General features: G+C 38.0%; 1 protein-coding gene across 3 annotated transcripts in view; it reads left to right on the top strand.

Annotated features, from left to right (window-relative positions):
* The window catches only part of CTNNA2 (catenin alpha 2), a 1,588,763-nt gene that overhangs the window by 126,629 nt on the left and 1,439,179 nt on the right, over positions 1-22,955 (top strand). The window contains exon 1 of one of the 3 annotated variants that reach the window (XM_069065916.1): positions 2,307-2,491. The exons of 1 other annotated variant lie outside the window; for it this stretch is intronic. The gene's annotated coding sequence lies outside the window, so the exon portion shown is untranslated. Of the gene's footprint in view, positions 1-2,306; positions 2,492-22,955 lie in introns of those variants that run through there. One more of the 3 variants, XM_069065933.1, reaches the window with a different exon arrangement.

Raw genomic sequence — 22,955 nt, 5'->3', positions numbered from 1 at the left:
TCTTTCCAAGTTTTTTTTAAGGTATTTTTGCCAGTATGAGTTACTAATTGAGTTTCTACTGAATAATGCTATCTTAATCATATTTTGGAGGTAGATTCAAGGAAGAAATATTATGTATGTGACCACTGTGGTAAGGACAGCCACTGTTTCCTCCAAGGATTCCATATGCTTGGTCCTTGATTAATTCATTGCAACAAAGATTTAATGGTTCCTACTCTTTCCTCAGCACTTTGTAGTGAGGGGTGTACAAGCGTAAATAGACATCCTTCTTGCTGTCAGGAGCTTCTCATGTCTGTGTTTAGATGAAATCTACATTCATGAAACCAACTATAGCTCAGGAAAGTGTGCTATTCAATTCTGAATGAAGAGTGGAGGGAAGCATTTAGATGATCACTAAATAGAAAGGTCATTATTTCTCTTTTAACATGTATTATTTGATATGTCTATTCTTTTTTTTTTTTTTCTGGATTAGCTTTCTTCAGCTAGGGAATTTATTTCTGGTGAGCCCTAATCCAAGCCCCAGGCCCAGGCTCTGCCAAGCCTTTCCTTTTCGGTCCAGTGCTGGTATCCAGTCTCACTTCTTGTGGGGGAAGGAGGCCCAGCCAAGGCAGAAGAGGCTGTAAGTAGTGCCTCCCAAGCAGATGGCCATCATTAATTTGTACAGGAAATTGTCTTTGCCTCCGCCCTTTAGGTGCACTGGGAGGTCGTTGTTTTCCTGGAAGAGTTTTTGTTTTTCAGCTACTTTATTCACAAAGTGGTTTCTGGTGCTGGAGGTGAAGGGTTGGATCAGGGTCCGGGAGTGGGATACCAACAAGCCCCTCATGGCGTGTCCTGTGCATGTCCTGTCCGGCGCTGACAGCCCAAGGACACGAGGAGCACCTGCCCCCTCTTTAACTCTTGGCCAGACTCGATATGTCTATTCTTAATACTGAGAGAAGAAATCTTCATTTTATACTTTTTAGGAGAGAAATCCTCATGGACTGTGGTGATATTAAACCTAATTCTTCCTTTGTCAAGTAACTAGACTGAGTATATGTTCAGATTATAGAATAAAAATGTAGAGCTGAAAATGACAGAGGTTTGTGTGCAGTCATTTCAGTCTTCATGACCCCATCTGGACTTGTCATTTGCCAATTGCTTCTACAGCTCATTTTACAAATGAGGAAACTGAGGCAAACAGAGTTAATTGACTCTCCCAGGGTCAGACAGCTAATGTCTAAGACCAGAATTGAACACAGGAAAATGAATCTTTCTGACTCCAGGCATGGCACTCTATCCACTGTGCCACCTAGCTGCCCATAACTGACCTTAGAGGCTAGCAGATCCAAGGATATGAAGGAACTAAGTCATAATGAGGTAAAAGTCTCCGTTAGCAAGTATCTGAGGCAGAATTTGGACACAGTGTTATGGGTTCCTATCATCATATGTAGAGTTTTATAAAGACACTGAGTGGGTTAACCCCACCCTGTCTGTGTTTTTCTTTTTGAGAGGTTACATTTACTTAAAAGAAACAATACTGGTCCCTAAGGGGAGACCATGACCCCATATCCAGTATTATTGTGATCAACCAAAGGGTGAGGGATTTGACTCAAATAGAAGCATGTCTATTTTTATCCTCCAACCCTCTATGACTACTATTCCTTTCCCTGCTGTACAAGTTCCCATCATTCCCCCTTCTGCACTACGGGTCATTCCTTCATGTAAATTATAATCACTACAGACAGGGTAACCACAGTAGCAATTGTAAAAGTGCCTTTTGGAAAATTCTTGGCCCCCATCCTTGCTTTGGCATCCTGCCCTTCTATCTTCCAGATTTCTTCGTGGTTATAGTAGGTACTTCTTGGAGCATAACCTCTGGCTCTTTGGCAGTGACCAGTAATAAGAGGTCTTCTTATCCCCTTTTCACTTAGTCTGGGCAGAATGATTGCCACAGGATAAGCCAACTTGGAGTACTTGCAGGTCTCACAGATTTTATTTCCTTTTCTTTCCTATGCCTCACCCCAACAGATTCATCTTTCAGCTTCTTTATTTCTGTCATAGGCAGTTCCATTCTTCCAGGAATTTGAGTTATCAGTCTTTTACTCTACTCTCTCTCACTGCATATATCTTATCACTTGCAAAATCTCATTATTTCTGCTTTCATATAATCTTTCTTATCAATTATTTTCTCTTTACTCTCATAGCCAATATCGTAGTTCAGTCATTTATCATCTTTTTCCTGGACTACAGCAATAGCTTTCCAATTGGTCTCCATGCTTTACATTGTTAGAGTGGAATAAAGATGTAACTGACTAGTTATACTCAGATAGTCATATATTTAGCAATGCATTCAGTTGCAGAAACAAACCAGGACTAAGATTCTTGGTAGACAAGGAAACAGAACCTTGGTTTCTCCACAGTTATTTGGATGGAGCAAAAAGCAGGAAAAGAAGCATTATAGGAAATGAGACACTTGGCTTCTTTTTGGTGGAGGGGACTGGGAGACACTCAGGTAAGAGGTAGAGGGAAAGTTTTATGACATTATTTAAATCAGGTGACCTTTGAGAGAAGGAGTAATCTTGTGATTTATTCCAAATCAGGTGACTTACAAGCCACTGAAACTTAGCTTCACAAGATGTTGTGTACCCACAAAATAGTCACTAATGTTATTTTTAACATAACAGTCTCTGCTCATTGTAATCCCTTTTCCACATAACTGGTAAAGAGATTTTCTTAAAGTGCAAGTCAGATTATGTCACCCCTTAATTTGATGAACTCCAGTAGGATAAATACTATTTCAACTTAATTCATTATGTAATATAATTTTATATAAATTTTGTATTTTATATAATTTTAATAGAGTTAGTAAATGCATATAACTTAAAAATATATGTGTATATATATATATACACATATATATGTGTGTGTGTATGTCTGTATGTATGTGTTTGTGTGTGTATTCAGGGTACAATCTCAAAATGATTTTACTTGGTAATATGTGATTAAAAATGGAGACTGTTCCCCTAGTCAGTATTGTCAGAACTGTTGCTTTTCTAGTCTCTTGGATGATTAGACATCACCATGCCTCTGGCCTTTAAGCACATGCAGCTATATGGCACAGTGAATAGAGCACTAGACTGGGTGTCAGGAAGTTTGCATTGAAATATTGTCTTTGACACTTATTTGCTCTTTGACCATGACCCAGTCACTTAGCCTTGCCCTGTCTCATTTTTTCTTATTTGTAAAATGGAAATAATAATAGCATGTTATTCACAGAGTTTTGAGGACTAAAGGAGGTAATACATATAAAGGGCTTTGCAAACTATATAGTGTAATATAAATGCTACATGTTGATGATGATGATGATGATGTTACTAAGCCCAGAAGGATAATAGCAGACATTTTACTTAGTTTCTGCGTAATATTGTTGGGTTTATTATTTTCCACACATCAACAGAGAGAGCAAGAGTGAGAATGGAAGAGAGAGAGAGAGAGAGAGAGAGAGAGAGAGAGAGAGAGAGAGAGAGAGAGAGAGAGAGAGATAAGGTGGCAAAGGAATTGGGAAAGGGGGGAGGAAGAAGATGGAAACCCAAAAGGTATGGCTATTTTTGGTTAATATGAATATAAAATAATATGATTATGTTGTAAGCAATGTTGAATACCAAGACTATAGAGAAGCATGAAGACATGTGTGACCTGATGCAAAGTAAAGTAAGAATAATCCTGAAAACAATATATGCAATGATATAGTGATTTAATGGGAAGAGAAGTAACACTCTTCTCTTAAACAATGAGTATTGTGTAATGAAAATGATGATGTATGCATTAGAAGGAGAGGGAAGAAAATATTCCTTCATTCTTCTTTCAGAGACTGGGGGGTGGTGGCAGGTATGGGTTTGGGGTTTTGCATATATTGTTGGACTTGCTTGATGTGTTGGTTAATTTTGCTGAATTGTTTTTTCCCTCTCTTTGTTTTTCTTTCTATAAGAGACATATTTGTTGGATAGGAGAGGAGGAAAATGAAGGTGGTATAAAAACAAATGTAACAATGCATTTTTAATTTTTTAAAGATTAACAGCATTTTACAGTCTTTGATCTACAGTAAGAAGTTTTAATAGATCATTAGTTACCCATTCACAAATGTCAGCATCTTGCGAGGAATAGAGTGAAGGCCTAAGAGTTAGGAAGAACTGGTTTCAAAGCCCACCTCTGACAAATTTTCTGTATGACCCTGGCCATGTAATTTCCCTTATTGATCCAGAAACTTATTAAGAAAATTAAGCTGATGAAGAGGTGCTGATTTCCATTGGTAAAGGAAACTCCAGATCATAGGCTCCCTGAATTAATAAAACTATGGGGGGAAACAATTCATGAACTTAATCTATTTTCATTTTCTTGTTGAATTGTTCTCAGTTGTTTGATTCTTTGTGACCCCATTTGAGGTTTTCTTTGCGAAGATACTAGAGTGGTTTGCCATTAACTTCTCCAGTTCATTTTATAGGTGACAAAACTGAGGCAAACTGAGTGCTTACGTGACTTACCTAGCATCACACAACTGTGTGTGAGGCCATATTTGAATTCAGGAAGATGATTCTTCTTGACTCCATGCCCAGCACTCCCAGCACTCCCAGCACTCCAGATGTCCCCTGCACCACCTAGCTGCCTCATTTCTTATCTATACACTAAGCTATTTAGTCCTCAGGATTCAAGTGCATCATAAATTTTATTTCTTCATTACATCTAGATTGGAAACAGATCTCATCTCTGCCTTGAAACACTGGAACCAAAATAAAACATTGGGAAGTGAATCAATGTGTGTAACTAGAAATTTGATATGATTCTCTCTTCTGTAGATATGACATCATTTTTTTTTTTTGCTACAGGGCACTTTAAAAATCATCTGAAATATCTCACCATGAGCAAAACAAATCAGCAAGTGTTAAAGATGTTTACATTGAACAGTGAAATAATTAAATCTACTTATCTACTGAAGCATTACACACACACACACACACGCACGCACACTCTCACACATGCATAGGCACATATACCTAACAACAATGACAATAAAACAATAAAATGTCTGTTCATGGAAACATGTTGTGAATAATGAATGCTTCCCGCTGGTCCTCAATTTTACTGTAAATGACTAGAGGAACCTCTGCAACCTGTTCTGTTTTTATGCTATTTAGAGATTTATTTATTTGTAATAAAGCTCTTTGGTATGTTAATGTTAGATGAAGATATATTTTGAGCCTAATGCCTGTGCAGGACAATTTTTGCCACAATTGGTTGAATATTTTGTCAAAGTGAGTAGAAAAAAAAACATGCTTCTGGATATATAGGTTATAAGAAAATATAGAAAAACTCAAACAAAGCAAAGTATTTAAGATGAACCTATTGGAAAATGATTTTAGGCAGTAATTTCACCCATAAATACTATTGGAAAAATTCCTTTGTCATTTCTTTTCTACTATGTTATTTAAAAGAGAAACACTGTAACAATGATGTCGAGCCTGGAAAATGGCACCTTTTTGTTGGAATCTATTTTTAAGTCATTTATACCTTGGCAAAGTTGTAAGGAATAAGTGGGCACATATACCAGCTGCAAGTACTCTGTGGATAGGTTGATCTTAAGAGAGCTGAAAGGGAGCTCTAACTAGTGGATGGCTCCAAGAAGTTTTCATAAAATTGGACCAGAATGATTATAGCAGTATGTAAGTCCTTGACATCCTTGATGTGTTGTACTGCTAGATACATATTTTAGTTGCTCTTTCTTGACATGAAAATTTAAAAAAAGAAATTATGTTGATTATGAGGTAGAATGGAATATTTTTTTTTGGCTTTATGTCATTGAAAAGCAAATTACTTTTAAAGTTATTACTAAGACTTTAGATGTAATGTATTATTTTTTTGATGGTGAGAAGTTATTGCCAAACAATTTAGGAAAAGATGAATTCTAATTTATATGAATATGTTGAAATGAACTATTTGAAATTTTATGGTCAGCCTCCGGTCTCTGCTGAGTATTAGGGATGTCCCAAAAGTCTCAGTGCAACTCAAGCTTTAGCTTTAACAGCTTAGAACTGCATTAAGACTCTTGGGATACCCTGTATTTTATCAAAGCAATTGTGGATTGATGGCTGTTACTTCTATAGTATGGCTGTTGCTTTGTAATTGAAATTCCCTAAGAAATGCTATTTGCTCATTGAAATAGATTTTCCGTGTCACGGTTTCTAAGAGTATACAATCTACTTCTATGATGCAGCTCTACAACTAAGAGAATTTTATACCAGTAATTATAACATTCCAGTGACAGGAGACAAAGTAATGTTGCCAGTTCTAGGAAATATATTTTTCTTGGTGAAAGTTCTGATTTTAGTATTCACATATTTTTTGGGAAGATAATGAACATACTGAAGCCAATATTTGAGGTCTTCCATTTGACAAAGTCCATATTGGCCCTTCTTAATAGGGGCATCGGACAATTCCTGAGAAACATTTCAAGATTAAGCTTGATTCTCCATTTCAGATGATGACAAAAATATGTAATTGGAAATGTTGTGGAAATTTCAGTGTTCAAGACCTTTCATAATTTTCTACCCACCTACTTCTGAGTCTCATTTCACACTCCTCATTATTCACTTTATAATTGGATCTTGCACTACGTTCTTGACATTGTACTTTCAACCTCATGTGCAGGCAATATTTCCTCCTTGTCTTTCCCTTCTGTTCTTTCAATCCCAGCTCAGGTGATACCTCCTTCCCTGCCTCCTTCCTTCCTTCCTTCCTTCCTTCCTTCCTTCCTTCCTTCCTTCCTTCCTTCCTTCCTTCCTTTCCTTCCTTCCTTCCTTCCTTCCTTCCTTCCTTCCTTCCTCTCTCCTTTTCTCTCTCCCTCCCTCCCTCCCTCCCTCATGACTAACTTTGATAGACTGAACTCCTCTCAGCAATGCAAGGTTATAAGACAACTGCAAGGAACTCATGATGGAGAGAGCTTTTCACATCCTGAGAAAGAACTACAGAGTGTGAATGCAAATTGAATCAAACTACTTGCCCTCTCTTTTGTTTTGTTTTGTTCCTTCTTTCTCATTGTTTATTCCATCAGTTAAAAATTATTCTTTACAACTTGATTAATGTTTAGTGTAAAGATATCTGTAGAGCTTATATCAGACTGCATGCCACCATGGGGGAGGAGAGGGAGAAGAAGAAGGGGAGAAAATTTGGAACTCAAGGGATTGTGGAATTGAATGTTGTAAACTAAAATTCTCAAAATTAGTCATATAATCCCTATTAAATGCTAGGTTCTAATCATACAAAGAGAGGGGATAACAGAGTAAGCATTTATATAACACCTACTATGTACTAGGAACTATTCTAAGTACTTTACATATGTAAACTCTTTTATCCTCCCAAAAGCCTATAAAGTGGGTGCCATTCTATCCCCATTTTACAGGTAAGGAAACTGACACTTGTCCAGGGTTGTTAATGTCTAAAGCTAGATTTGAACTCCAGCCTTCCTGATTCCAACAATCTGTACACTGGGCAACTTTCTTCCTTGCTGCAGCTTACATTTCATTAAGTATGTGTGTGTGTGTGTGGTGGTGGTGGGGGGTGAGCATGGGGAAGCAGTGCATAGATAAATAACTAGAGAATCATTAAAAATAAATACAAAGTGATGCCTTTTGGGATCAGTAAAAGTTACTTGATCTATTTGTATCTCAATCTCCTCATCTGTAAAATGGGATTATAAGAGCACCATCCTTGAAGAAGCTTCTTTTTCTCCTCCTCCTCCTCCCCCCTCCTTTTCCTCCTCCTTGAACAGTTTGAAGTACTACACAGTTTTTATGGTCATCAATCCTAAATCAACCTCTGCATTTTTCCCCATAATTTCCACATATGCCATGTGAATCAAACAAACAAAAAGGTTAAGTCTGTCATCTGCATGATAACCCTTCATATGAATACAAACAACCATTTTGTCCTACTTCCCCTAATTTTCTATCAGACTGTGAGATTTGCCTCATTCCTGCTCCAACATAACTATATATTCAGCTGTGGCCAGCAATTCCAGTTGGAATCTCATTCTACCCTGTGTTATACTTACACGTATTCATAGAGCCCTTCCTATTAGACTATAGACTCCCTGAGGACTAAGACTGTGCAGTTCTCAGTCTTTTTGTCTCACTTCCCAACTCTTAAATGTAGTTTTAAAAATTGTTGTTGCTTCATTACTGGCAGCAATAAAAATGTGGCCGAGAAAGTACTGGATTCCAGTCCCACCCTGTCATATGCTGGCCATGTGATCTTGAAAAGTCATTTCACATATCACTGAAAACTTTCCAGAAGTCTCCAAGTTGCAGAGCGCATTGGTAGAGGGATTTCCCCTTTCTTTTTTAAAATTTATTTATTTACTTTTAGTTTACAACATTCAGTTCCACAATCCCTTGAGTTCCAAATTTTCTCCCCTTCTTCTTCTCCCTCTTCTCCCCCATGGTGGCATGCAGTCTGATATAAGCTCTACAGATACCTTTACACTAAACATTAATCAAGTTGTAAAGAATAATTTTAACTGATGGAATGAACAATGAGAAAGAAGGAACAAAACAAAACAAAAGAGAGGGCAAGTAGTTTGACTCAATTTGCATTCACACTCTGTAGTTCTTTCTCAGGATGTGAAAAGCTCTCTCCATCATGAGTTCCTTAGAGTTGTCTTATAACCTTGCATTGCTGAGAGGAGTTCAGTCTATCAAAGTTAGTCATCACAGATACAATATGTTTGTAATTGTGTTCAAAGTTCTCCTGGTTCTTCTCCTCTTACTCAGCATCAAGTTTATAAAAGTCTCTCCATCTTATGAAGTCTGTCTGCCTACTCCTCATTTCTTATAGCACAATGTTATTCCATTACATCCATATACCACAACTTGTTTAGCTATTCCCCAATTGATGGGCATCCCTTTATTTCCATTTCTTTGCCATCACAAAAAGAGATGCTATAAATATTTTTGTATATGTGGATCCTTTTCCCACTTGTAAGATCTCTTTGGCATACAGTCCTATAAGTGGTATTGTTGGATCAAAGGTTATACACATTTTTATAGCCCTTTGCACATAGTTCCAAATTATCATAAAAAATGATTGAATCAGTTCACAACTCCACCAACAATGCATTAATGTTTTAACTTCCCCACATTGTTTCCAACATTTATCACTTTCCTGTTTGGTCATCTTAGCAATCTGACAAGTGAGAAGTGGTACCTCAGAGTTGTTTTGATTTGCATTTCTCTAATCAAAAGTGATTTGAGCAGTTTTTCATGTGCTTGTATAAAAATATCTTTAATTTGTTCCTCTGAAAACTGCCTGTTTATATCCTTTGGCTATTTATCAATTGGGGAGGGATTTTCCTTTTCTAGGAGTCCCCTATACTTATTGCTATAACTGAATTCAGAAGTCCATTCTCTATCCCAATGCCAGTCCACTCGCAGAACATCTTTCTTATAATGATGTGGTTCACATTGCTTTATATGTCTCAATGGTTTTGAAGTTGACTTAAAAAATTTGATTTAGATTATCCAGGAAACTGAGAATTTCCCTAATATCAATATTGGTATCAGTGCTTTGATGGCAAAAATTAAAGGCAATTGTTTTTAAACTACTTTATCAGGAAACTTGTGCCTAAGAGGCTGGTAATACTGGTGGGTTAAGTATGTTTCCACCAATTTCATACATTTAAAGTAGTATCATGATATACTTTTTTTTCCAAATGCTTTATTAACTTCTGATTTACATCATTCAGTTCCACCATATTTTGAGTTACAAATCTTCTCCCTGTTTTTCCCCTACCCACCCCCCCAAAATGGGAGTCCCACAGGATATCCCCTCCTCCAATCTGCTCTCTCCCATATTTTCTCCCATATCCCTTTTGACTTTTCCAGTGGATCTCTATGCCCCAGTGCCTGTATATCTTATTTCCCAATTACATGTAAAATAGTATTGATAGTAGTATACACACACACACACACACACACATATATATATATATTATATATATATACATATTTGAATATTTGATTTTAAAACTTTGCATTCCAGATTCATTCCCTTCCTCCCTTGTCACCCACCATTACTGGGAAGATAAACAGTTCAGTATAGGATGTACATGTGTGGCTAATGCAAAACAATAACATAGTAGATATATTGTAAAAGACTGACAATATTTCTGTCCCTCCTATCCCACCTCCCACTTGTTCTATTCTCTAATTTGATCCCATCTCTTTTCAAAAGTGGGTGCTTCCAACTTCCCTCCCCCCCAGCCTACCCTCCCTTCCATCATTCCTCCTCTCATCCCCTTCCTCCCCCTACTCTCCTGTAGGGTGAGATACCCTATTTAGGATGTATTTCATTCCCTCCTCAAGCCAAATTCAATGGGAATAAGGTTGACCCATTCCCTTTTGCCTTCCTATTCTTCCCTTCCATTGTGACCATTTCCCCTCGCCTCTTCTGTATGAGGTAGTTACCCCCATTCTGTCTCTCTGATCTCCTGTCATTATATTCCTCTCTCACCTCTTAATTTCACTTTTTAATTATCATCCCTTCCTGTTCAATTGGTCCTGTGCCCTCTATCTATGTATACCTGTAAACACATATACACACATTCACATATGTATTCATATGCCCATATACCCTCATATATAGACATATGTATATGTTTCTATTCCATTCAACTACTGAGAAAAGTTTCATAAGTTACAATTATTGTTTTTCCATGTAGAAATGTTAATGGCTCAACTTTGATAAGTTCCTTATGATTTCTTTTCCCTGTTTATCTTCTCATGCTTCTCTTGCTTCTTGTATCTGAATGTCAAATTTTCTGTTCAACTCTGGTTTTTTCAGCAAGCATGCTTGAAAGTCCTCTATTCCACTGAATGACCATATTTTCCCCTAAACATGACACTCAGTTTTGCTGGGTAGGTGATTCTTGGTTTTAATCCCAGCTCCTTTGCCCTCCGGAATATCATATTCCAAGCCCTTTGATCCCTCAGTGTAGAAGCTGCCAGATCCTGAGTTATCCTGATTGTGTTCCCACAGTATTCAAATTGTTTCTTCCTGGCTGCTTGTAATCTTCTGTCCTTGATCTGGGAATTCCAGGACCTGGCTATAATATTCCTAGGAGTTTTCTTTTGGGGATCTTTTTCAGCAAGTGATCAGTAGATTCTTTCTACCTCTATTTTGCCCTCTGATTCTAAAACATCAGGGCAGTTTTCTTTGAGAACTTCCTGGAGGATAATTTCTAGGTTCTTACTTTTATCATGGCTTTCAGGTAGTCCAATAATTTTTAAATTATCTCTCCTGGATCTATTTTCCAGGTCAGTGGTTTTTCCCATGAGATATTTCACATTGCCTTCTATTCTTTCATTTGTTTGGGTCTGTTTAACAGCATCTTGATTTCTCATAAAGTCATTAGCTTCCATTTGCTCCAGTCTAATTCTGAAGCCATGATTCTCCTCATTGAGCTTTTGAGATTCTTTTTCCATCTGGCAAATTCGACTTTTTAGGGCATTCTTCATCTCATTGCCTTTTTGAACCTCCTTTGCCGTTTGAATCAGTCTGTTTTTTAAAGTGTTATTTTCCTCAGTCAGGCTATTGACTCTCATTTCATAATTTTCTTGCATCGTTCTCATTTGTCTTCCCAATTTTTACTCCACTTCTCTTATCTGCTTCTTAAGGTCCCCTATGGCCTGTAAGCAACTTGCATTTTCCTTTAAGCTTTTGGTGCAGGAGTTCTGACTTCACTGTCTTCCTCCTGTTCCATGCTTTGCTCCTTTTTGTCCCCAAAATAAGAGTGTAATGTTGGAATTTTCTGTCTGTCTGCTTTGTTTATTTTGCCTGGTCATGTCGCCTCTCAGTCACTTGACCCCTAAGCTTTTTGCCACGGTAGGACTCTGCCACCAGACTTGGGAGCTCTCATACCAAACACTGGGGTTTTCTCCACTGCCAGAGGTATTAGATGGGTGCCCTCTCTGAGGTCTCCACATGCTCTGGCAAGCTGAACACACCCCCCAGGACCTCCACCCTAGACTGCAATCAAGATCCAAGCAGGTTAAAGCAAGAGCGATTACCTCTCAGACTGGTGCTTGGTCCCCCTACACTCTGTCGGCCAGGAGTTGAAGCTGCCATGTGGTGCTGGCTGGCTGTGCTGGCGCCTCAGCAGCTTCTCTCCCTGGGGGCAAAAGCCATGCACTCCCACTTTCTGGTCCCAACGTCCAGACTGCACTGACCTCTCATTTTGTCCTTTGCATCTGTGTGTTGATAAATCTGGAAACGACCACAGCTGCTGTTGATCTGGAGTCACTCTGGCCAAGGCTGGTCAGGCCCACCCTGGGGCTGAAGCCTCAGCATGGGTCTGGGCTGGGCTTCCAGAGTGCTGAGCTGGCTGATTCCTGCCAGCCTGCCCTGCTGTCCTCAGTGGGAGGTTAGCTTCTTTGTGTCATTTTGTGGGTTCTGCAGCTCCAAAGTTTGTTTAGAGTCCCCTTTTTACATGGATTGGGGAAGGTGGAAGCCAGAGCAGCGGGGAGGTCCTGCTTCTACTAAGCCATCTTGGCTCTGCCCCCAAGCCCATAGTGTCAAAATATACTTAATACATCTTAAAAGTTTGTGTTCATTATCGAGTTAAGGATACTACTATTAACTGGTTAGATTATTAAATTAGGAATGAATCTATGTGAATTAAATAACTCGAGTTTTTTACTACTCCACTTAACTTAGTGTGTTTTTGTTGCTGCTGTTCAGTCATTTCAGCCATGTCTGATGCTTCATGACTCCATTTAGGGGTTTCTTGGTAAACACACTGGAGTGGTTTGCCATTTCCTTCCCTAACTCATTTTACAGATGAGGAAACTGAGGCAAACTGTTCACAAAGCTAATATATCTCTGAGACAGGATTTGGACTCATTCTTCCTGACTCCAGGGCCGACACTCTATCCAGTGTGCCACCTAGCTGCCTATGACTTAATATAGTTCCCATCTAATATTCCTCTATTTCCCCTTTCCCAAGAAGTAAACCCACTGAGTAGGAAATACTGTTAGTATGACATTACAATATCACCCAAGGTCTCACATGCTTTTTTACTAGACTCTTTTTTGACTGCTTTACCATTAGCACATTTTCCATGGTGCCTGATGTCAGGCGCATAGCAACTGTTTCATTATTTCAAAGATCATCTTTATGGGTTAGAAGTCAGTTTTGTTAGATCAAATGTTCCAAGAGTATAATCATCCATATGTCGGAGTGTGGCTAAAATGGTTACTTTAGTCTGCTATGCCTTTTTATAAAACCAAATCAGAAAAAAAAGATCCATAAGACAGTACACATTTGTTCTTGTTTAACTTGTAGCCAAGAGGAAGCTGTGTTGAATTTTAATAATGCCGACCTCTAAGACAACTTTTCGGCTCTAGTTCCTACATTGAAATGACTTTCTGTGGTGTGTGGGAGGTTAACTGTTGCTTTGCTTTGTAGAACACTTTATTAACTTTGGAGGCATCAGAACCTGCCTCATTCATGGAGCATTGCCCCATTAATTTGAAGACAAAATTCATTTTGTGGCATCAATTTTCACATTGTCAGAAGCCTTGACCTCTCTTAGCACTCTTATCTTTGTTGGTTTTATGAGAATGATTCTTGTACATTTATTGTCTATTTGCCATCTATTTTGAAAAAGTCAATATCTGTGGGAACCCAAAACATCTTCATTTCTTCTTAGTGTCTCCTTCTGCTGTCTCCTTTCAATTTCATCATCACTTTTATATAACCATGACTATGATTGGTTGGAAAATACAACAAATAGCAATATGGATCAGCAAGTCAAAGGACTAATAAAATGACATGAAGCATAAATATAAACATCATATGAATTGCTGAACAGTTATTTTATTTAGCACTGTCCATGAGCAATTTCTGTGTAAGGTGCTGGTTATTTGTGTGTGCACTGAATTTTTTGAATTGGACAACACTGCAGAAATGTCAGCTTTGAAAATCAGAACTTTTGGTTCTTTGTGACATTAATTAATTAATCTTTGGCACTTGGTAGATGTCTGGGAGAATATCCAATTTGTATCCTGTGTGATTTATGTCCTATGATTTTATAAAACTGTAGGAGCTTTAGAAAAGTTATCAATAATGCATGAATGTACATATATGCAAATGCTTTTACATATATGTTGCACATATTTATAATTGTTACATCATGTCGCTCTTTTCACTAAGCACATTATGCTAATTTTGATGACTTCCCTTTGATCATATAAGACAAAACTACTAATATATCATTTAAATTCATTTGGGAAGCATCTGAATTCCTACCCAATGACATTATAATACTCATTCTGGTTGAAATTCTAAGTAGTCCATATGAAAATATCTTAGAGAAATTTTGAGAGTTGATGCAATTTAATTAACATGAATGTGTCCATTAGTAGAATTCTGTGGCATGTCAAAGTTTTGAGCACTGAATGATTCCTTTCCAGGTATGTGGAATCCCTTTTTCCTTTTCTAATTTTGTATTTCTAACTTGAACTCTTTCTTAGTAAAGTAATTCCTGGTGCTTCTCCATAGCAACTCCACAGAGTTCCATGACCTAGTCTTCATGTCCTGATTGTAATCAGACTGTTGCTAGACTTTGGGAGATGATGTATGCATGCCTGTGGGGCCAGAATTCTAGATGGTCAAACCAGGAATAAACTTGGTCTAATTTTCTTTAGTTACTGACTTTTTTAGTGAGAAACTACCATGTGTAAGATACTTTAGGAGGGCCCTTGGGAGAGCACAGAATCTGCAGGCAGGAAGAGACCTCAGACACTATATAATCCAACCTGTATCTCAAGGAGAATTGACCCCACCCACCACTACCTTATTATTATTCAGTCTTCATTTGAAGATTTCCAGGGAAGGGAGATCTTACAACTTCTAATTTTACTTTGATAATGCTTTAAATTCTTAAGATATTTCTCTTTACCTTCAGCCCCAAATCTGTAGTGATATAATTTCTACCTTCTCTTCTAGATTCTGCCCCCTTGGGCAAGACAGAGACAAACAGCTAGCTGGCAGAGCAGATAGAATGTGAACTTGAAGAGAGGGATATTGCTTCCTGAGACACATCCTTAGCTGTGCATTCTTTAACAAGTTGCTGAACCCCACTCAACCTCACTCTCCACATCTGTAAAATGGGGATAATAGTACTTACCTACACTCACAGGGTTATTGTGTGAGAATACAATGAGATAATATATGTCAAATTATATATCTGAGCTCCCCCTCTCAATAGCCCCCAGTTTATAAATAATTTTTGATTAGAGATATGCAAATTGTATTACCTTGAGATATTTTACACCTATTAGTCTAGCTAAAATGATTGAAAGGGAAAGTGACAAATGTTAGAAATGACCTGGGGATGCTTAGCCTGAAGAAGGGAAGGTGCAGAGGGGAGCAACAACGACTGTCTCCATGTATTTTAAGGGCTGCCATTTGGCACAGGGTTTAGACTTGTTCAGTTTGGCCCCACTGGACAGAATGAGTATCAATCCCTGGAATTTGGAAAGAGACACATGGAGGCTCTATTTTGAGAAAAAGCTACCCAACAATTCCACTGTTTAAAAGTGGAATGAGCTGCTTCTAGCCAAAGTGGGTTTCCTCTCAGCGGTGACCTCTCAGATCTCTGGCTAGGCAGCTATTGTTGTACCATAAACAAGCAAGAACCAAGTAACAATTTAGAAGAGGATTTCTTTATTGGTGCCATGTGACTGCTGGGGGCCAGACCCCAAATCAAACCACCGAGAGCATGGGCAAAGTATCTCTATATAAAGGCAAGCCACAGTGCCTAATGTCCAGGGATTGTATAAGCAGGAACTTATAGAGGCTAAAATCAACAACTGATCAGTACACATTTTGATTTTTGCACATCCATGAGTTTCCCTAGTTGGGGCTAAAACTAGCTTACTTCTGTGAATGAGAGAAAAGATGTCTGATTAGGGGAGGGGGAAGGGATCAGAGGAGCCACAATGAGGTTACGTACAACACTATGTGGCATAATGGATAGGGTGCCAGACCTGGAGACAGGAAGATCTGAGTTCTATCTGAATGTAATTATGCATGAAGAGGAAGAATGACATGCCAGATACTTGGTGTAGGGAATTTCTTTCTTTCCTTTTTCTTTTTTGGAGAGGGGAAGGTAGGGCGATTGGGGTTAAGTGACTTGCCCAAGTTCACATGACTAGTTTTTTGTTTCTGTTATGTGTTTGAGGCTGGATTTGAACTCAGGTTCTCCTGAATCCAGGGCCAGTGCTCTATTCACTGCACCACCTAGCTGCCTTGGGAATTTCTTTCACATGTGGTTTGGGTTAGATGGCTCAAATTGCCTTCCAAACCTCATTATCATTTATGAGGTGATTTTTGAAATAACTAATATTGAAAGATGTCCCCCCCAAAAAAAATTGTATGAGACAAACATTTTTGTTGTTCTTTCATTTTAGTTTTTGCTTTTTTCTTTTTTGGAAGGTGGAAGGCAGGGCAATTGGACTTGTCCAAGGCCACATGGCTAGTTTTATGTTAAGTGTCTGAGGCCAGATTTGAACTCAGGTCCTCCTGACTCCAGGGTCAGTGCTCTATTCATTGTACCACCTAGCCTTACCAATTTTTGTTGTTCTTTAGTTGTTTTCAGTTGTGTCCAAATCTTTGTGAACACATTTAGGGTTTTCTTGGCAAAGATACTTGAATAGTTTTCCATTTCCTTTTTCAGCTCATTTTACAAATGACAAAATTGAGGCAGAGTCAAGTGACTTGCCTAGGGTCATACAGCTAGCTAATGGGTGTCTGAGGCCAGATTTGAATTCAGTAAGATGAGACTTCCTGACTATAGACCAAGTCACTCTATTATTCTGCCTAGCTTCCCTAGCTAACTCATTTTTCAAATGAGTAAACTTAAACCCAGAGAAGGTATATAACTCACCCAATATCCTGAAAGTGATTTAGGATGGGAATCTACATCCTCTGATTCCATCTCCTCACTCTCTCCCCTGGATCACACTAGAATGTTGTAATTTTGAGGACTGGGGATTTAATTTTTTTTCTTTATATCCCCAAAGGCCTAACACTTTTCCTACTAGACAGGCAATAAGCTTTGAATTGAATGAGACCATCTACCCCAAATGAAAAATAAAACTGTTTAATAAACACCTACTAGAACAGGACTCTTGGCCAGTTCTGCGAGCAGGAAGTCCACGGACTAGCACTTATTAAACATTTACTATGTGCAAGCATTGTGTTTGGTTTTGGAATACAAAGAAAGATAGAAATGAAATCTTTGATTTTAAGCAAATTTCTTTAAAAATTTTTTTAAAACTTATTTATTTTTGGTTGTCAATACTCAATTCCATAAGTTTTAAATTTCCTCCCCCTCCTCCCCCCTCCCTCTGAAGATGTGCCACATTATGATATGGCTCTACACATACATTCCTATTAAACACATTTTCACATTAGTCATGTTGCGTAGAAGAATTATAATGAATGGGAGAGACCATGAGAAAGAAAAAAAGAAAACAGAACAATAAAAGAAAATAGTCTGCTTCACCCTGCATTCTGACTCCATAGTTCTCTCTCTGGATATGGATGGCATTTACCATCATCAGTCCTTTGGAATTGTTTTAGGTCCTTGCATTGCTGAGAAAGTCATTTTCATCAAAAAAAAAAAAATCATCGCACATTGTGCCTGTTTCTTTCAACAATGTTCTCCTGCTTCTGTTCACTTTGCTCAGCATCAGTTCATATAACTCTTCCAGGATTTTCTAAAGTCCTCCTGTTCATCCTTTCTTATAGCACAAGAATATTCCATTACATTCATATACCAAACTTGTGCCCATTCCCCAGTTGATGGGCATCCCTTCAATTTCCACTTCTTGGACACCACAAAGAGTTGCTAATAAATATTTTTGTACATGTGGGTCCTTTTCCCATTTTTATGATCTTTTTGGGATATAGCCCTAGAAGTGGAATTACTGGGTGAAAGAGTATGCATATTTTGATTGCCCTTTGGGCATAGTTCCAATTTGCTTTCCAGAATGTTTGGATCAGCTCACTCCTCTACCAACAATGAATCAGTTTTCCATTTTCCCACATTGTTTCAAACATTGATTATTTTCCTGTTTTGTCATGTGAGACAATCTGGTGCCTCAGAGTTGTTTTGATTTACATTTCTCTAATCAATAGTGATTTAGAGCATTTTTTCATATGATTATAGATAATTTTAATTTCTTCTTCTGAAAATTGCCTGTTCATATCCTTTGACCATTTATCAACTGGGGGAATGACTTGGATGTTTATAAATTTGACTCAGTTCTCTATATATTTTAGAAATGAGGCCTTTATCAGAGACACTAATTGTAAAAATCATTTCCCAGTTTTCTGATTCTTTCCTAATCTTGGTTGCATTGGCTTTCTTTGTGAAAAAAAAAACTTTTCAATTTAATATATTAAAAATGTCCATTTTTTATTTCATAATGTTCTCTATCTTCTGCTTGGTCATAAATTTCCCCATTCATAATAAATCTGACAGATCAATTATTTCTTGCTCCCCTAATTTGTTTATAATATCAACCTTTATACCTAAATACCATACCCATTTGGACTTTATTTTGGTAGACAGTGTCAGACATTGGTCTGTGCCCAGTTATTGCCATATTGTTTGCCAGTTTGCCCAGAAGTTTTTGTCACATAGTGACTTCTTATCCCTGGGATTTGGGGGTTTATCAAACAGTAGATTGCTGTAACCATTGACTACTGTGTCTTGAGTACCTAAGCTGTTCCTCTGATATACCCCTCTACATCTTAGCCAGGAGCAAGTAATTTTGATGATATCTGCATTATAATGTAATTTAAGATCTGGTATGGCTAGGCCACCTTCCCTAGCATTTCTTTTTCTTAATATTTTGCACCTTTTTTTTTACTTCCAGATGATTTTTTATACTTTTTTTCTAACTCCATAAAATAATCTTGGTAGATTGATTGTTATGGCACTGAATAAGTAAATTAATTTAGGTAAAATTACCTTTTTTAATATATTAGCTCAGCCCACCCATGAGCAACTGATGTTTTACCAGTTATCTGATCTGACTTTATTTGTGTGAAAAGTGTTCTGCAATTGTGTTCATATAGTTCCTGGCTTTGTTTTGGCAGGTAGACTCCCAAATATTTTATAATGTCAACAGTAAGTTTAAATGCAATTTCTCTTTCTATCTCTTGCTGTTGGGCTTTGTTAGTAATATACAGAAATGCTGATGATTTGTGCAAATTTATTTTATATACTGCAACTTTGCTAAAGTTGTTTATTATTTCAAGTAGTTTTTTTACTTGATTCTCTAGGATTCTTTTAAGTATATAATCATATCCTCTGCAAAGAGTGATAACTTACTTTCTTCTTTGCCTATTCTAATTCCTTCAATGTCTTTTTCTTCTCTTAAACAATAGACATTTCTACTGAGGGCCACAGAAAGACATGCTGATTTTTTCCCGATCAATCATTAATTATGAAAGGATATTCTGAGGGTAGAAACTCCTTCTCTGATGTATATCAGCAGTTCCTTTGTAATTAATATGTTTTGAGTGTTTCCTGCAGTATTGAGAAGTCAACGGTTTTCCTCAGCATCACATATGTGGTTTGTGTCTGTGGCCAGTTACTGAACATAGGACTTCCATACACCAAGGCTGTTCTGGCTGCTTAGATATATGGTCCTTCAACATGTTCCTAGATATTTATGTCACAACATAAGCAGTGAAACCTTCCAGGAGGAGATGCAAACCAAATCTTGAAGGAAAATGTGAATTCTAAAATGAGTAATTGAGGAGGGAATGCCTTCTGATAGCCTTCTTCTAATTTTCCTTCACTTCCTCCTCCTCCTCCTCCTCTTCCTTCTCTGTCCCTTTCTCTCTCTGTTTCTCTCTCTTTCTTCCTCCCTCCCTTTTTGGATTACTTGGGCTACTCATGTCCTCTCCCATTCTTTCTATTTCATTTTATTTTTTGACTTTTTGGAGGGCAATTGGGGTTAAGTAACTTGTCCAAGATTACACAGCTAGTTTTTTTTTTTTCTTTTCCTGTGGGTGTGAAGTGTCTGAGGCTGGAACCAAACTCAGGTCCTCCTGAATCTGGGACCAGTGCTACTCACTGTGCCCCCTTTCCCATTCTTATCATGTAAATGGACCACTGTTTCAGGCTTTCACATTTCTTGGTATTGTTCTATGGTCTGCTTCCAACTACCTGTGTTTATCTACCACCCCTTGAATTGATTGTAATTTTAATTATTCTAACATCATTGTGATTCATGGATTCCAGACATAACATGTCCCAGAGATGGCATTAATGTTAGAGTGATGGACTTTCATGGTGGGGTACAATTTGAAATTTAAAAACAAAACAAGAGGAGGGGAGGCAGGCAGTTTCCTAAAAGCATTCCAGTCTGATTTTCAATGGCTAAATGTCACATCTAACTTATTATTAAGAGGAAAGATTGTCTAAGATATGCATAGTGATGGAGAACTTTAGCAGCCTATGTGTCATCATTGTGGAAATAGGCATTTTTCCTCAATTTTTGATCCAACTGAACATATTGGTTCAATTTTGTTTTGTGTTACTCTTAATTTTAATGAAACATGCTGGGTCTCAATTTGAGTAGCAGAGTACCATTTATGAATAGGTGTATGGAGAACAAAACAAAACAAAACAAAATTTGCCATCAAGGGGAATGGTTCTTGGATTTGAACTCTATGTAGCCCCCCTTTTGGCTTTGACTTATAAAAGCACGGCCAAGGAGATGTGCCTGCTGTCCATGTGCTTGTCTCAGTATTCCCCAAGCTCCAGTTGCCTTGAACTTGAACTGTAATAAAGTGTCTCCCCAATTTTCTCTGCATTTATAACTTAGAGTTCTACGTGGCAAAAAGGATGTCATAGCAAGGAGGGAGACATCAGAGAAGAAACTGAAGTGGCCAGTAGGAAAGGAGAGATGAGCCGGAGTGCAGAACTAGATGGAAATGGAAGTTGGGGATACTGAGAGTGAGAAATCTAGACTGGCTGAATTCTGCCTTAATGGTCAGGTTCATAGCGGGAAGGAACAACACTAACAGCATCTTATCTTTACTTGCCTCTCTCCAGGGAGGAACCAAATGTCTTATATATTATCTGTACTTTCACTCTCTTTGTTACCTCCTTTCTTCCACTCATTCCTCCCAGAGTTTGCAAAAAGAAGTCTGAGTTTTGGAAGTTTTGCTCATTTCTAACATGTTGACATTGATGGTTAAAACTCTAAAATATAGTAAACTTGTCGGTCAACAAAACCCCCAAGTGCTTGATGTATTTTATTTCTGTGCAGCTGCAGACAGAGAAGGGGGGCAGGTTCCTCTGACTGAGATGAAAGAAATATTTGTTCAGCTGAACTAAACTAAAATGTAAACTGAAAGAAGCAATGCCTGGGAACAGACTGGGAAGTGGATGATGAAAGGGAGTGGGTAACATTAAGATATTTGGCAGATTCCTAGGGAAAGGGAAGAAGAAGAGGCTATGATCTTCTCTCCTGGTTGTGCTTCATCAACAGTGTGGCATTTCCCCAATCCATACTTTATATTATGATCATCTCCCTTGCCATTGTCCTGGCCTTTACTTTCTTTACTCTAGCATGACCCTCGGCAATTCCTGTGCTTCTTCTACCAGTCTTTGCATGAAGGCTCAACTGTTACCTTTGTCTTTGCTATGACTTTCACTTTCTTTTCAATAGTCCCTTTGAAGTTTTGGGTTTGGGGTATATTAGATAGTAGGGCAGCTAACTGGCACAGGAATGAGAGTGCTGACCCTGGAGTCAGGAGGACCTGAGTTCAAATCTGACTTCAAATACTTACTAGCTATGTGACCCTGAGCAAATCACATAACCCTGTTTGCCTCAGTTTCCTCATCTGTAACATGAACTGGAGAAGGAATGACAAACCACTCCAACATCTTTGCCAAGAAAGCTCCAAATGGAGGCATGAAGAGTTGAACATTGATTAATTAAACAACAGTAAGAAAATGATAAGCATCAGGTTTCAGGACAAGTACAAGACCATCAGAGTTTGGGAAATTTTGGGGAAAAACCCAGGCAGCATTTGGCTGTATGACCCCATATCTCCCCCTGGCTATGGCTCTGGGTAAGATCACAAAAGATGGGTCATATTTAGTGCTTCTTACCTTACATGGTTAATAGAAAGAGTACTAGATTATGTCAAAGAACCAGGGTTCAAATCACATCAGCCGTATGACCTTGGTCAAAACATTTAATCTCTCTGACCTTCAGTTTCCTCATCTGGAAAATGAAAGGCTTGGAAGAAATAATCTCTGAGGCCTCCATAAACTTGAAATCTATGATCTTATGATTCTTTGATCTTTTTTCACTGTAAATCTTATAAAATTTCTCACATGCATTTTTCATGAAAACAAATTTCAAAGCTTTTCCTAGAGTTAGTGCAGGGGGCCTTTGCATGTTCTTCTATATTTATAGCTATGTCCTCAGAAAATCCCAGGATCAACCTATAGATTCTTTCAGAGCTCCAGGTGTGTGTTTTTTCTCCCAACAGTTCCAATGACACTAGGTAGCTGGTTCTCCGAAATGGGTATAGAGATGTTGGTAGCAGGAGCAGATGGCTCTTATTCTAGGGCATTTGGAAGTCAAGATTGCTTCTATTCTGTTTCTTCTGCTATGCCAAACCTGACAAATAGAATCAATAAAATGCAACCTTTGCTACAAAAGGCCCCATTGACTCAATTTTTTTCAAATCACCCATCTTTTATTTTCACTTTCCTATTATCTCAATGTCTTCCAGAGTTGGCAGCTAGAATATTCTGACAGATTTTCATCTCAAGGTTTTAAAATCAATTTATTTTAGGTTTTTCACTCTCCCAGGTGAACAGTTG

The sequence above is a fragment of the Petaurus breviceps genome, unplaced genomic scaffold, assembly GCF_028583685.1.
Source record: "Petaurus breviceps papuanus isolate PSGF00001 unplaced genomic scaffold, PetGlider_PUasm1.0 139, whole genome shotgun sequence".
Taxonomy (NCBI): Eukaryota; Metazoa; Chordata; class Mammalia; order Diprotodontia; family Petauridae; genus Petaurus; species Petaurus breviceps.
The sequence above is the reverse complement of the archived record's forward strand: the minus strand, read 5'-3'. Positions and strand labels throughout refer to the sequence as shown.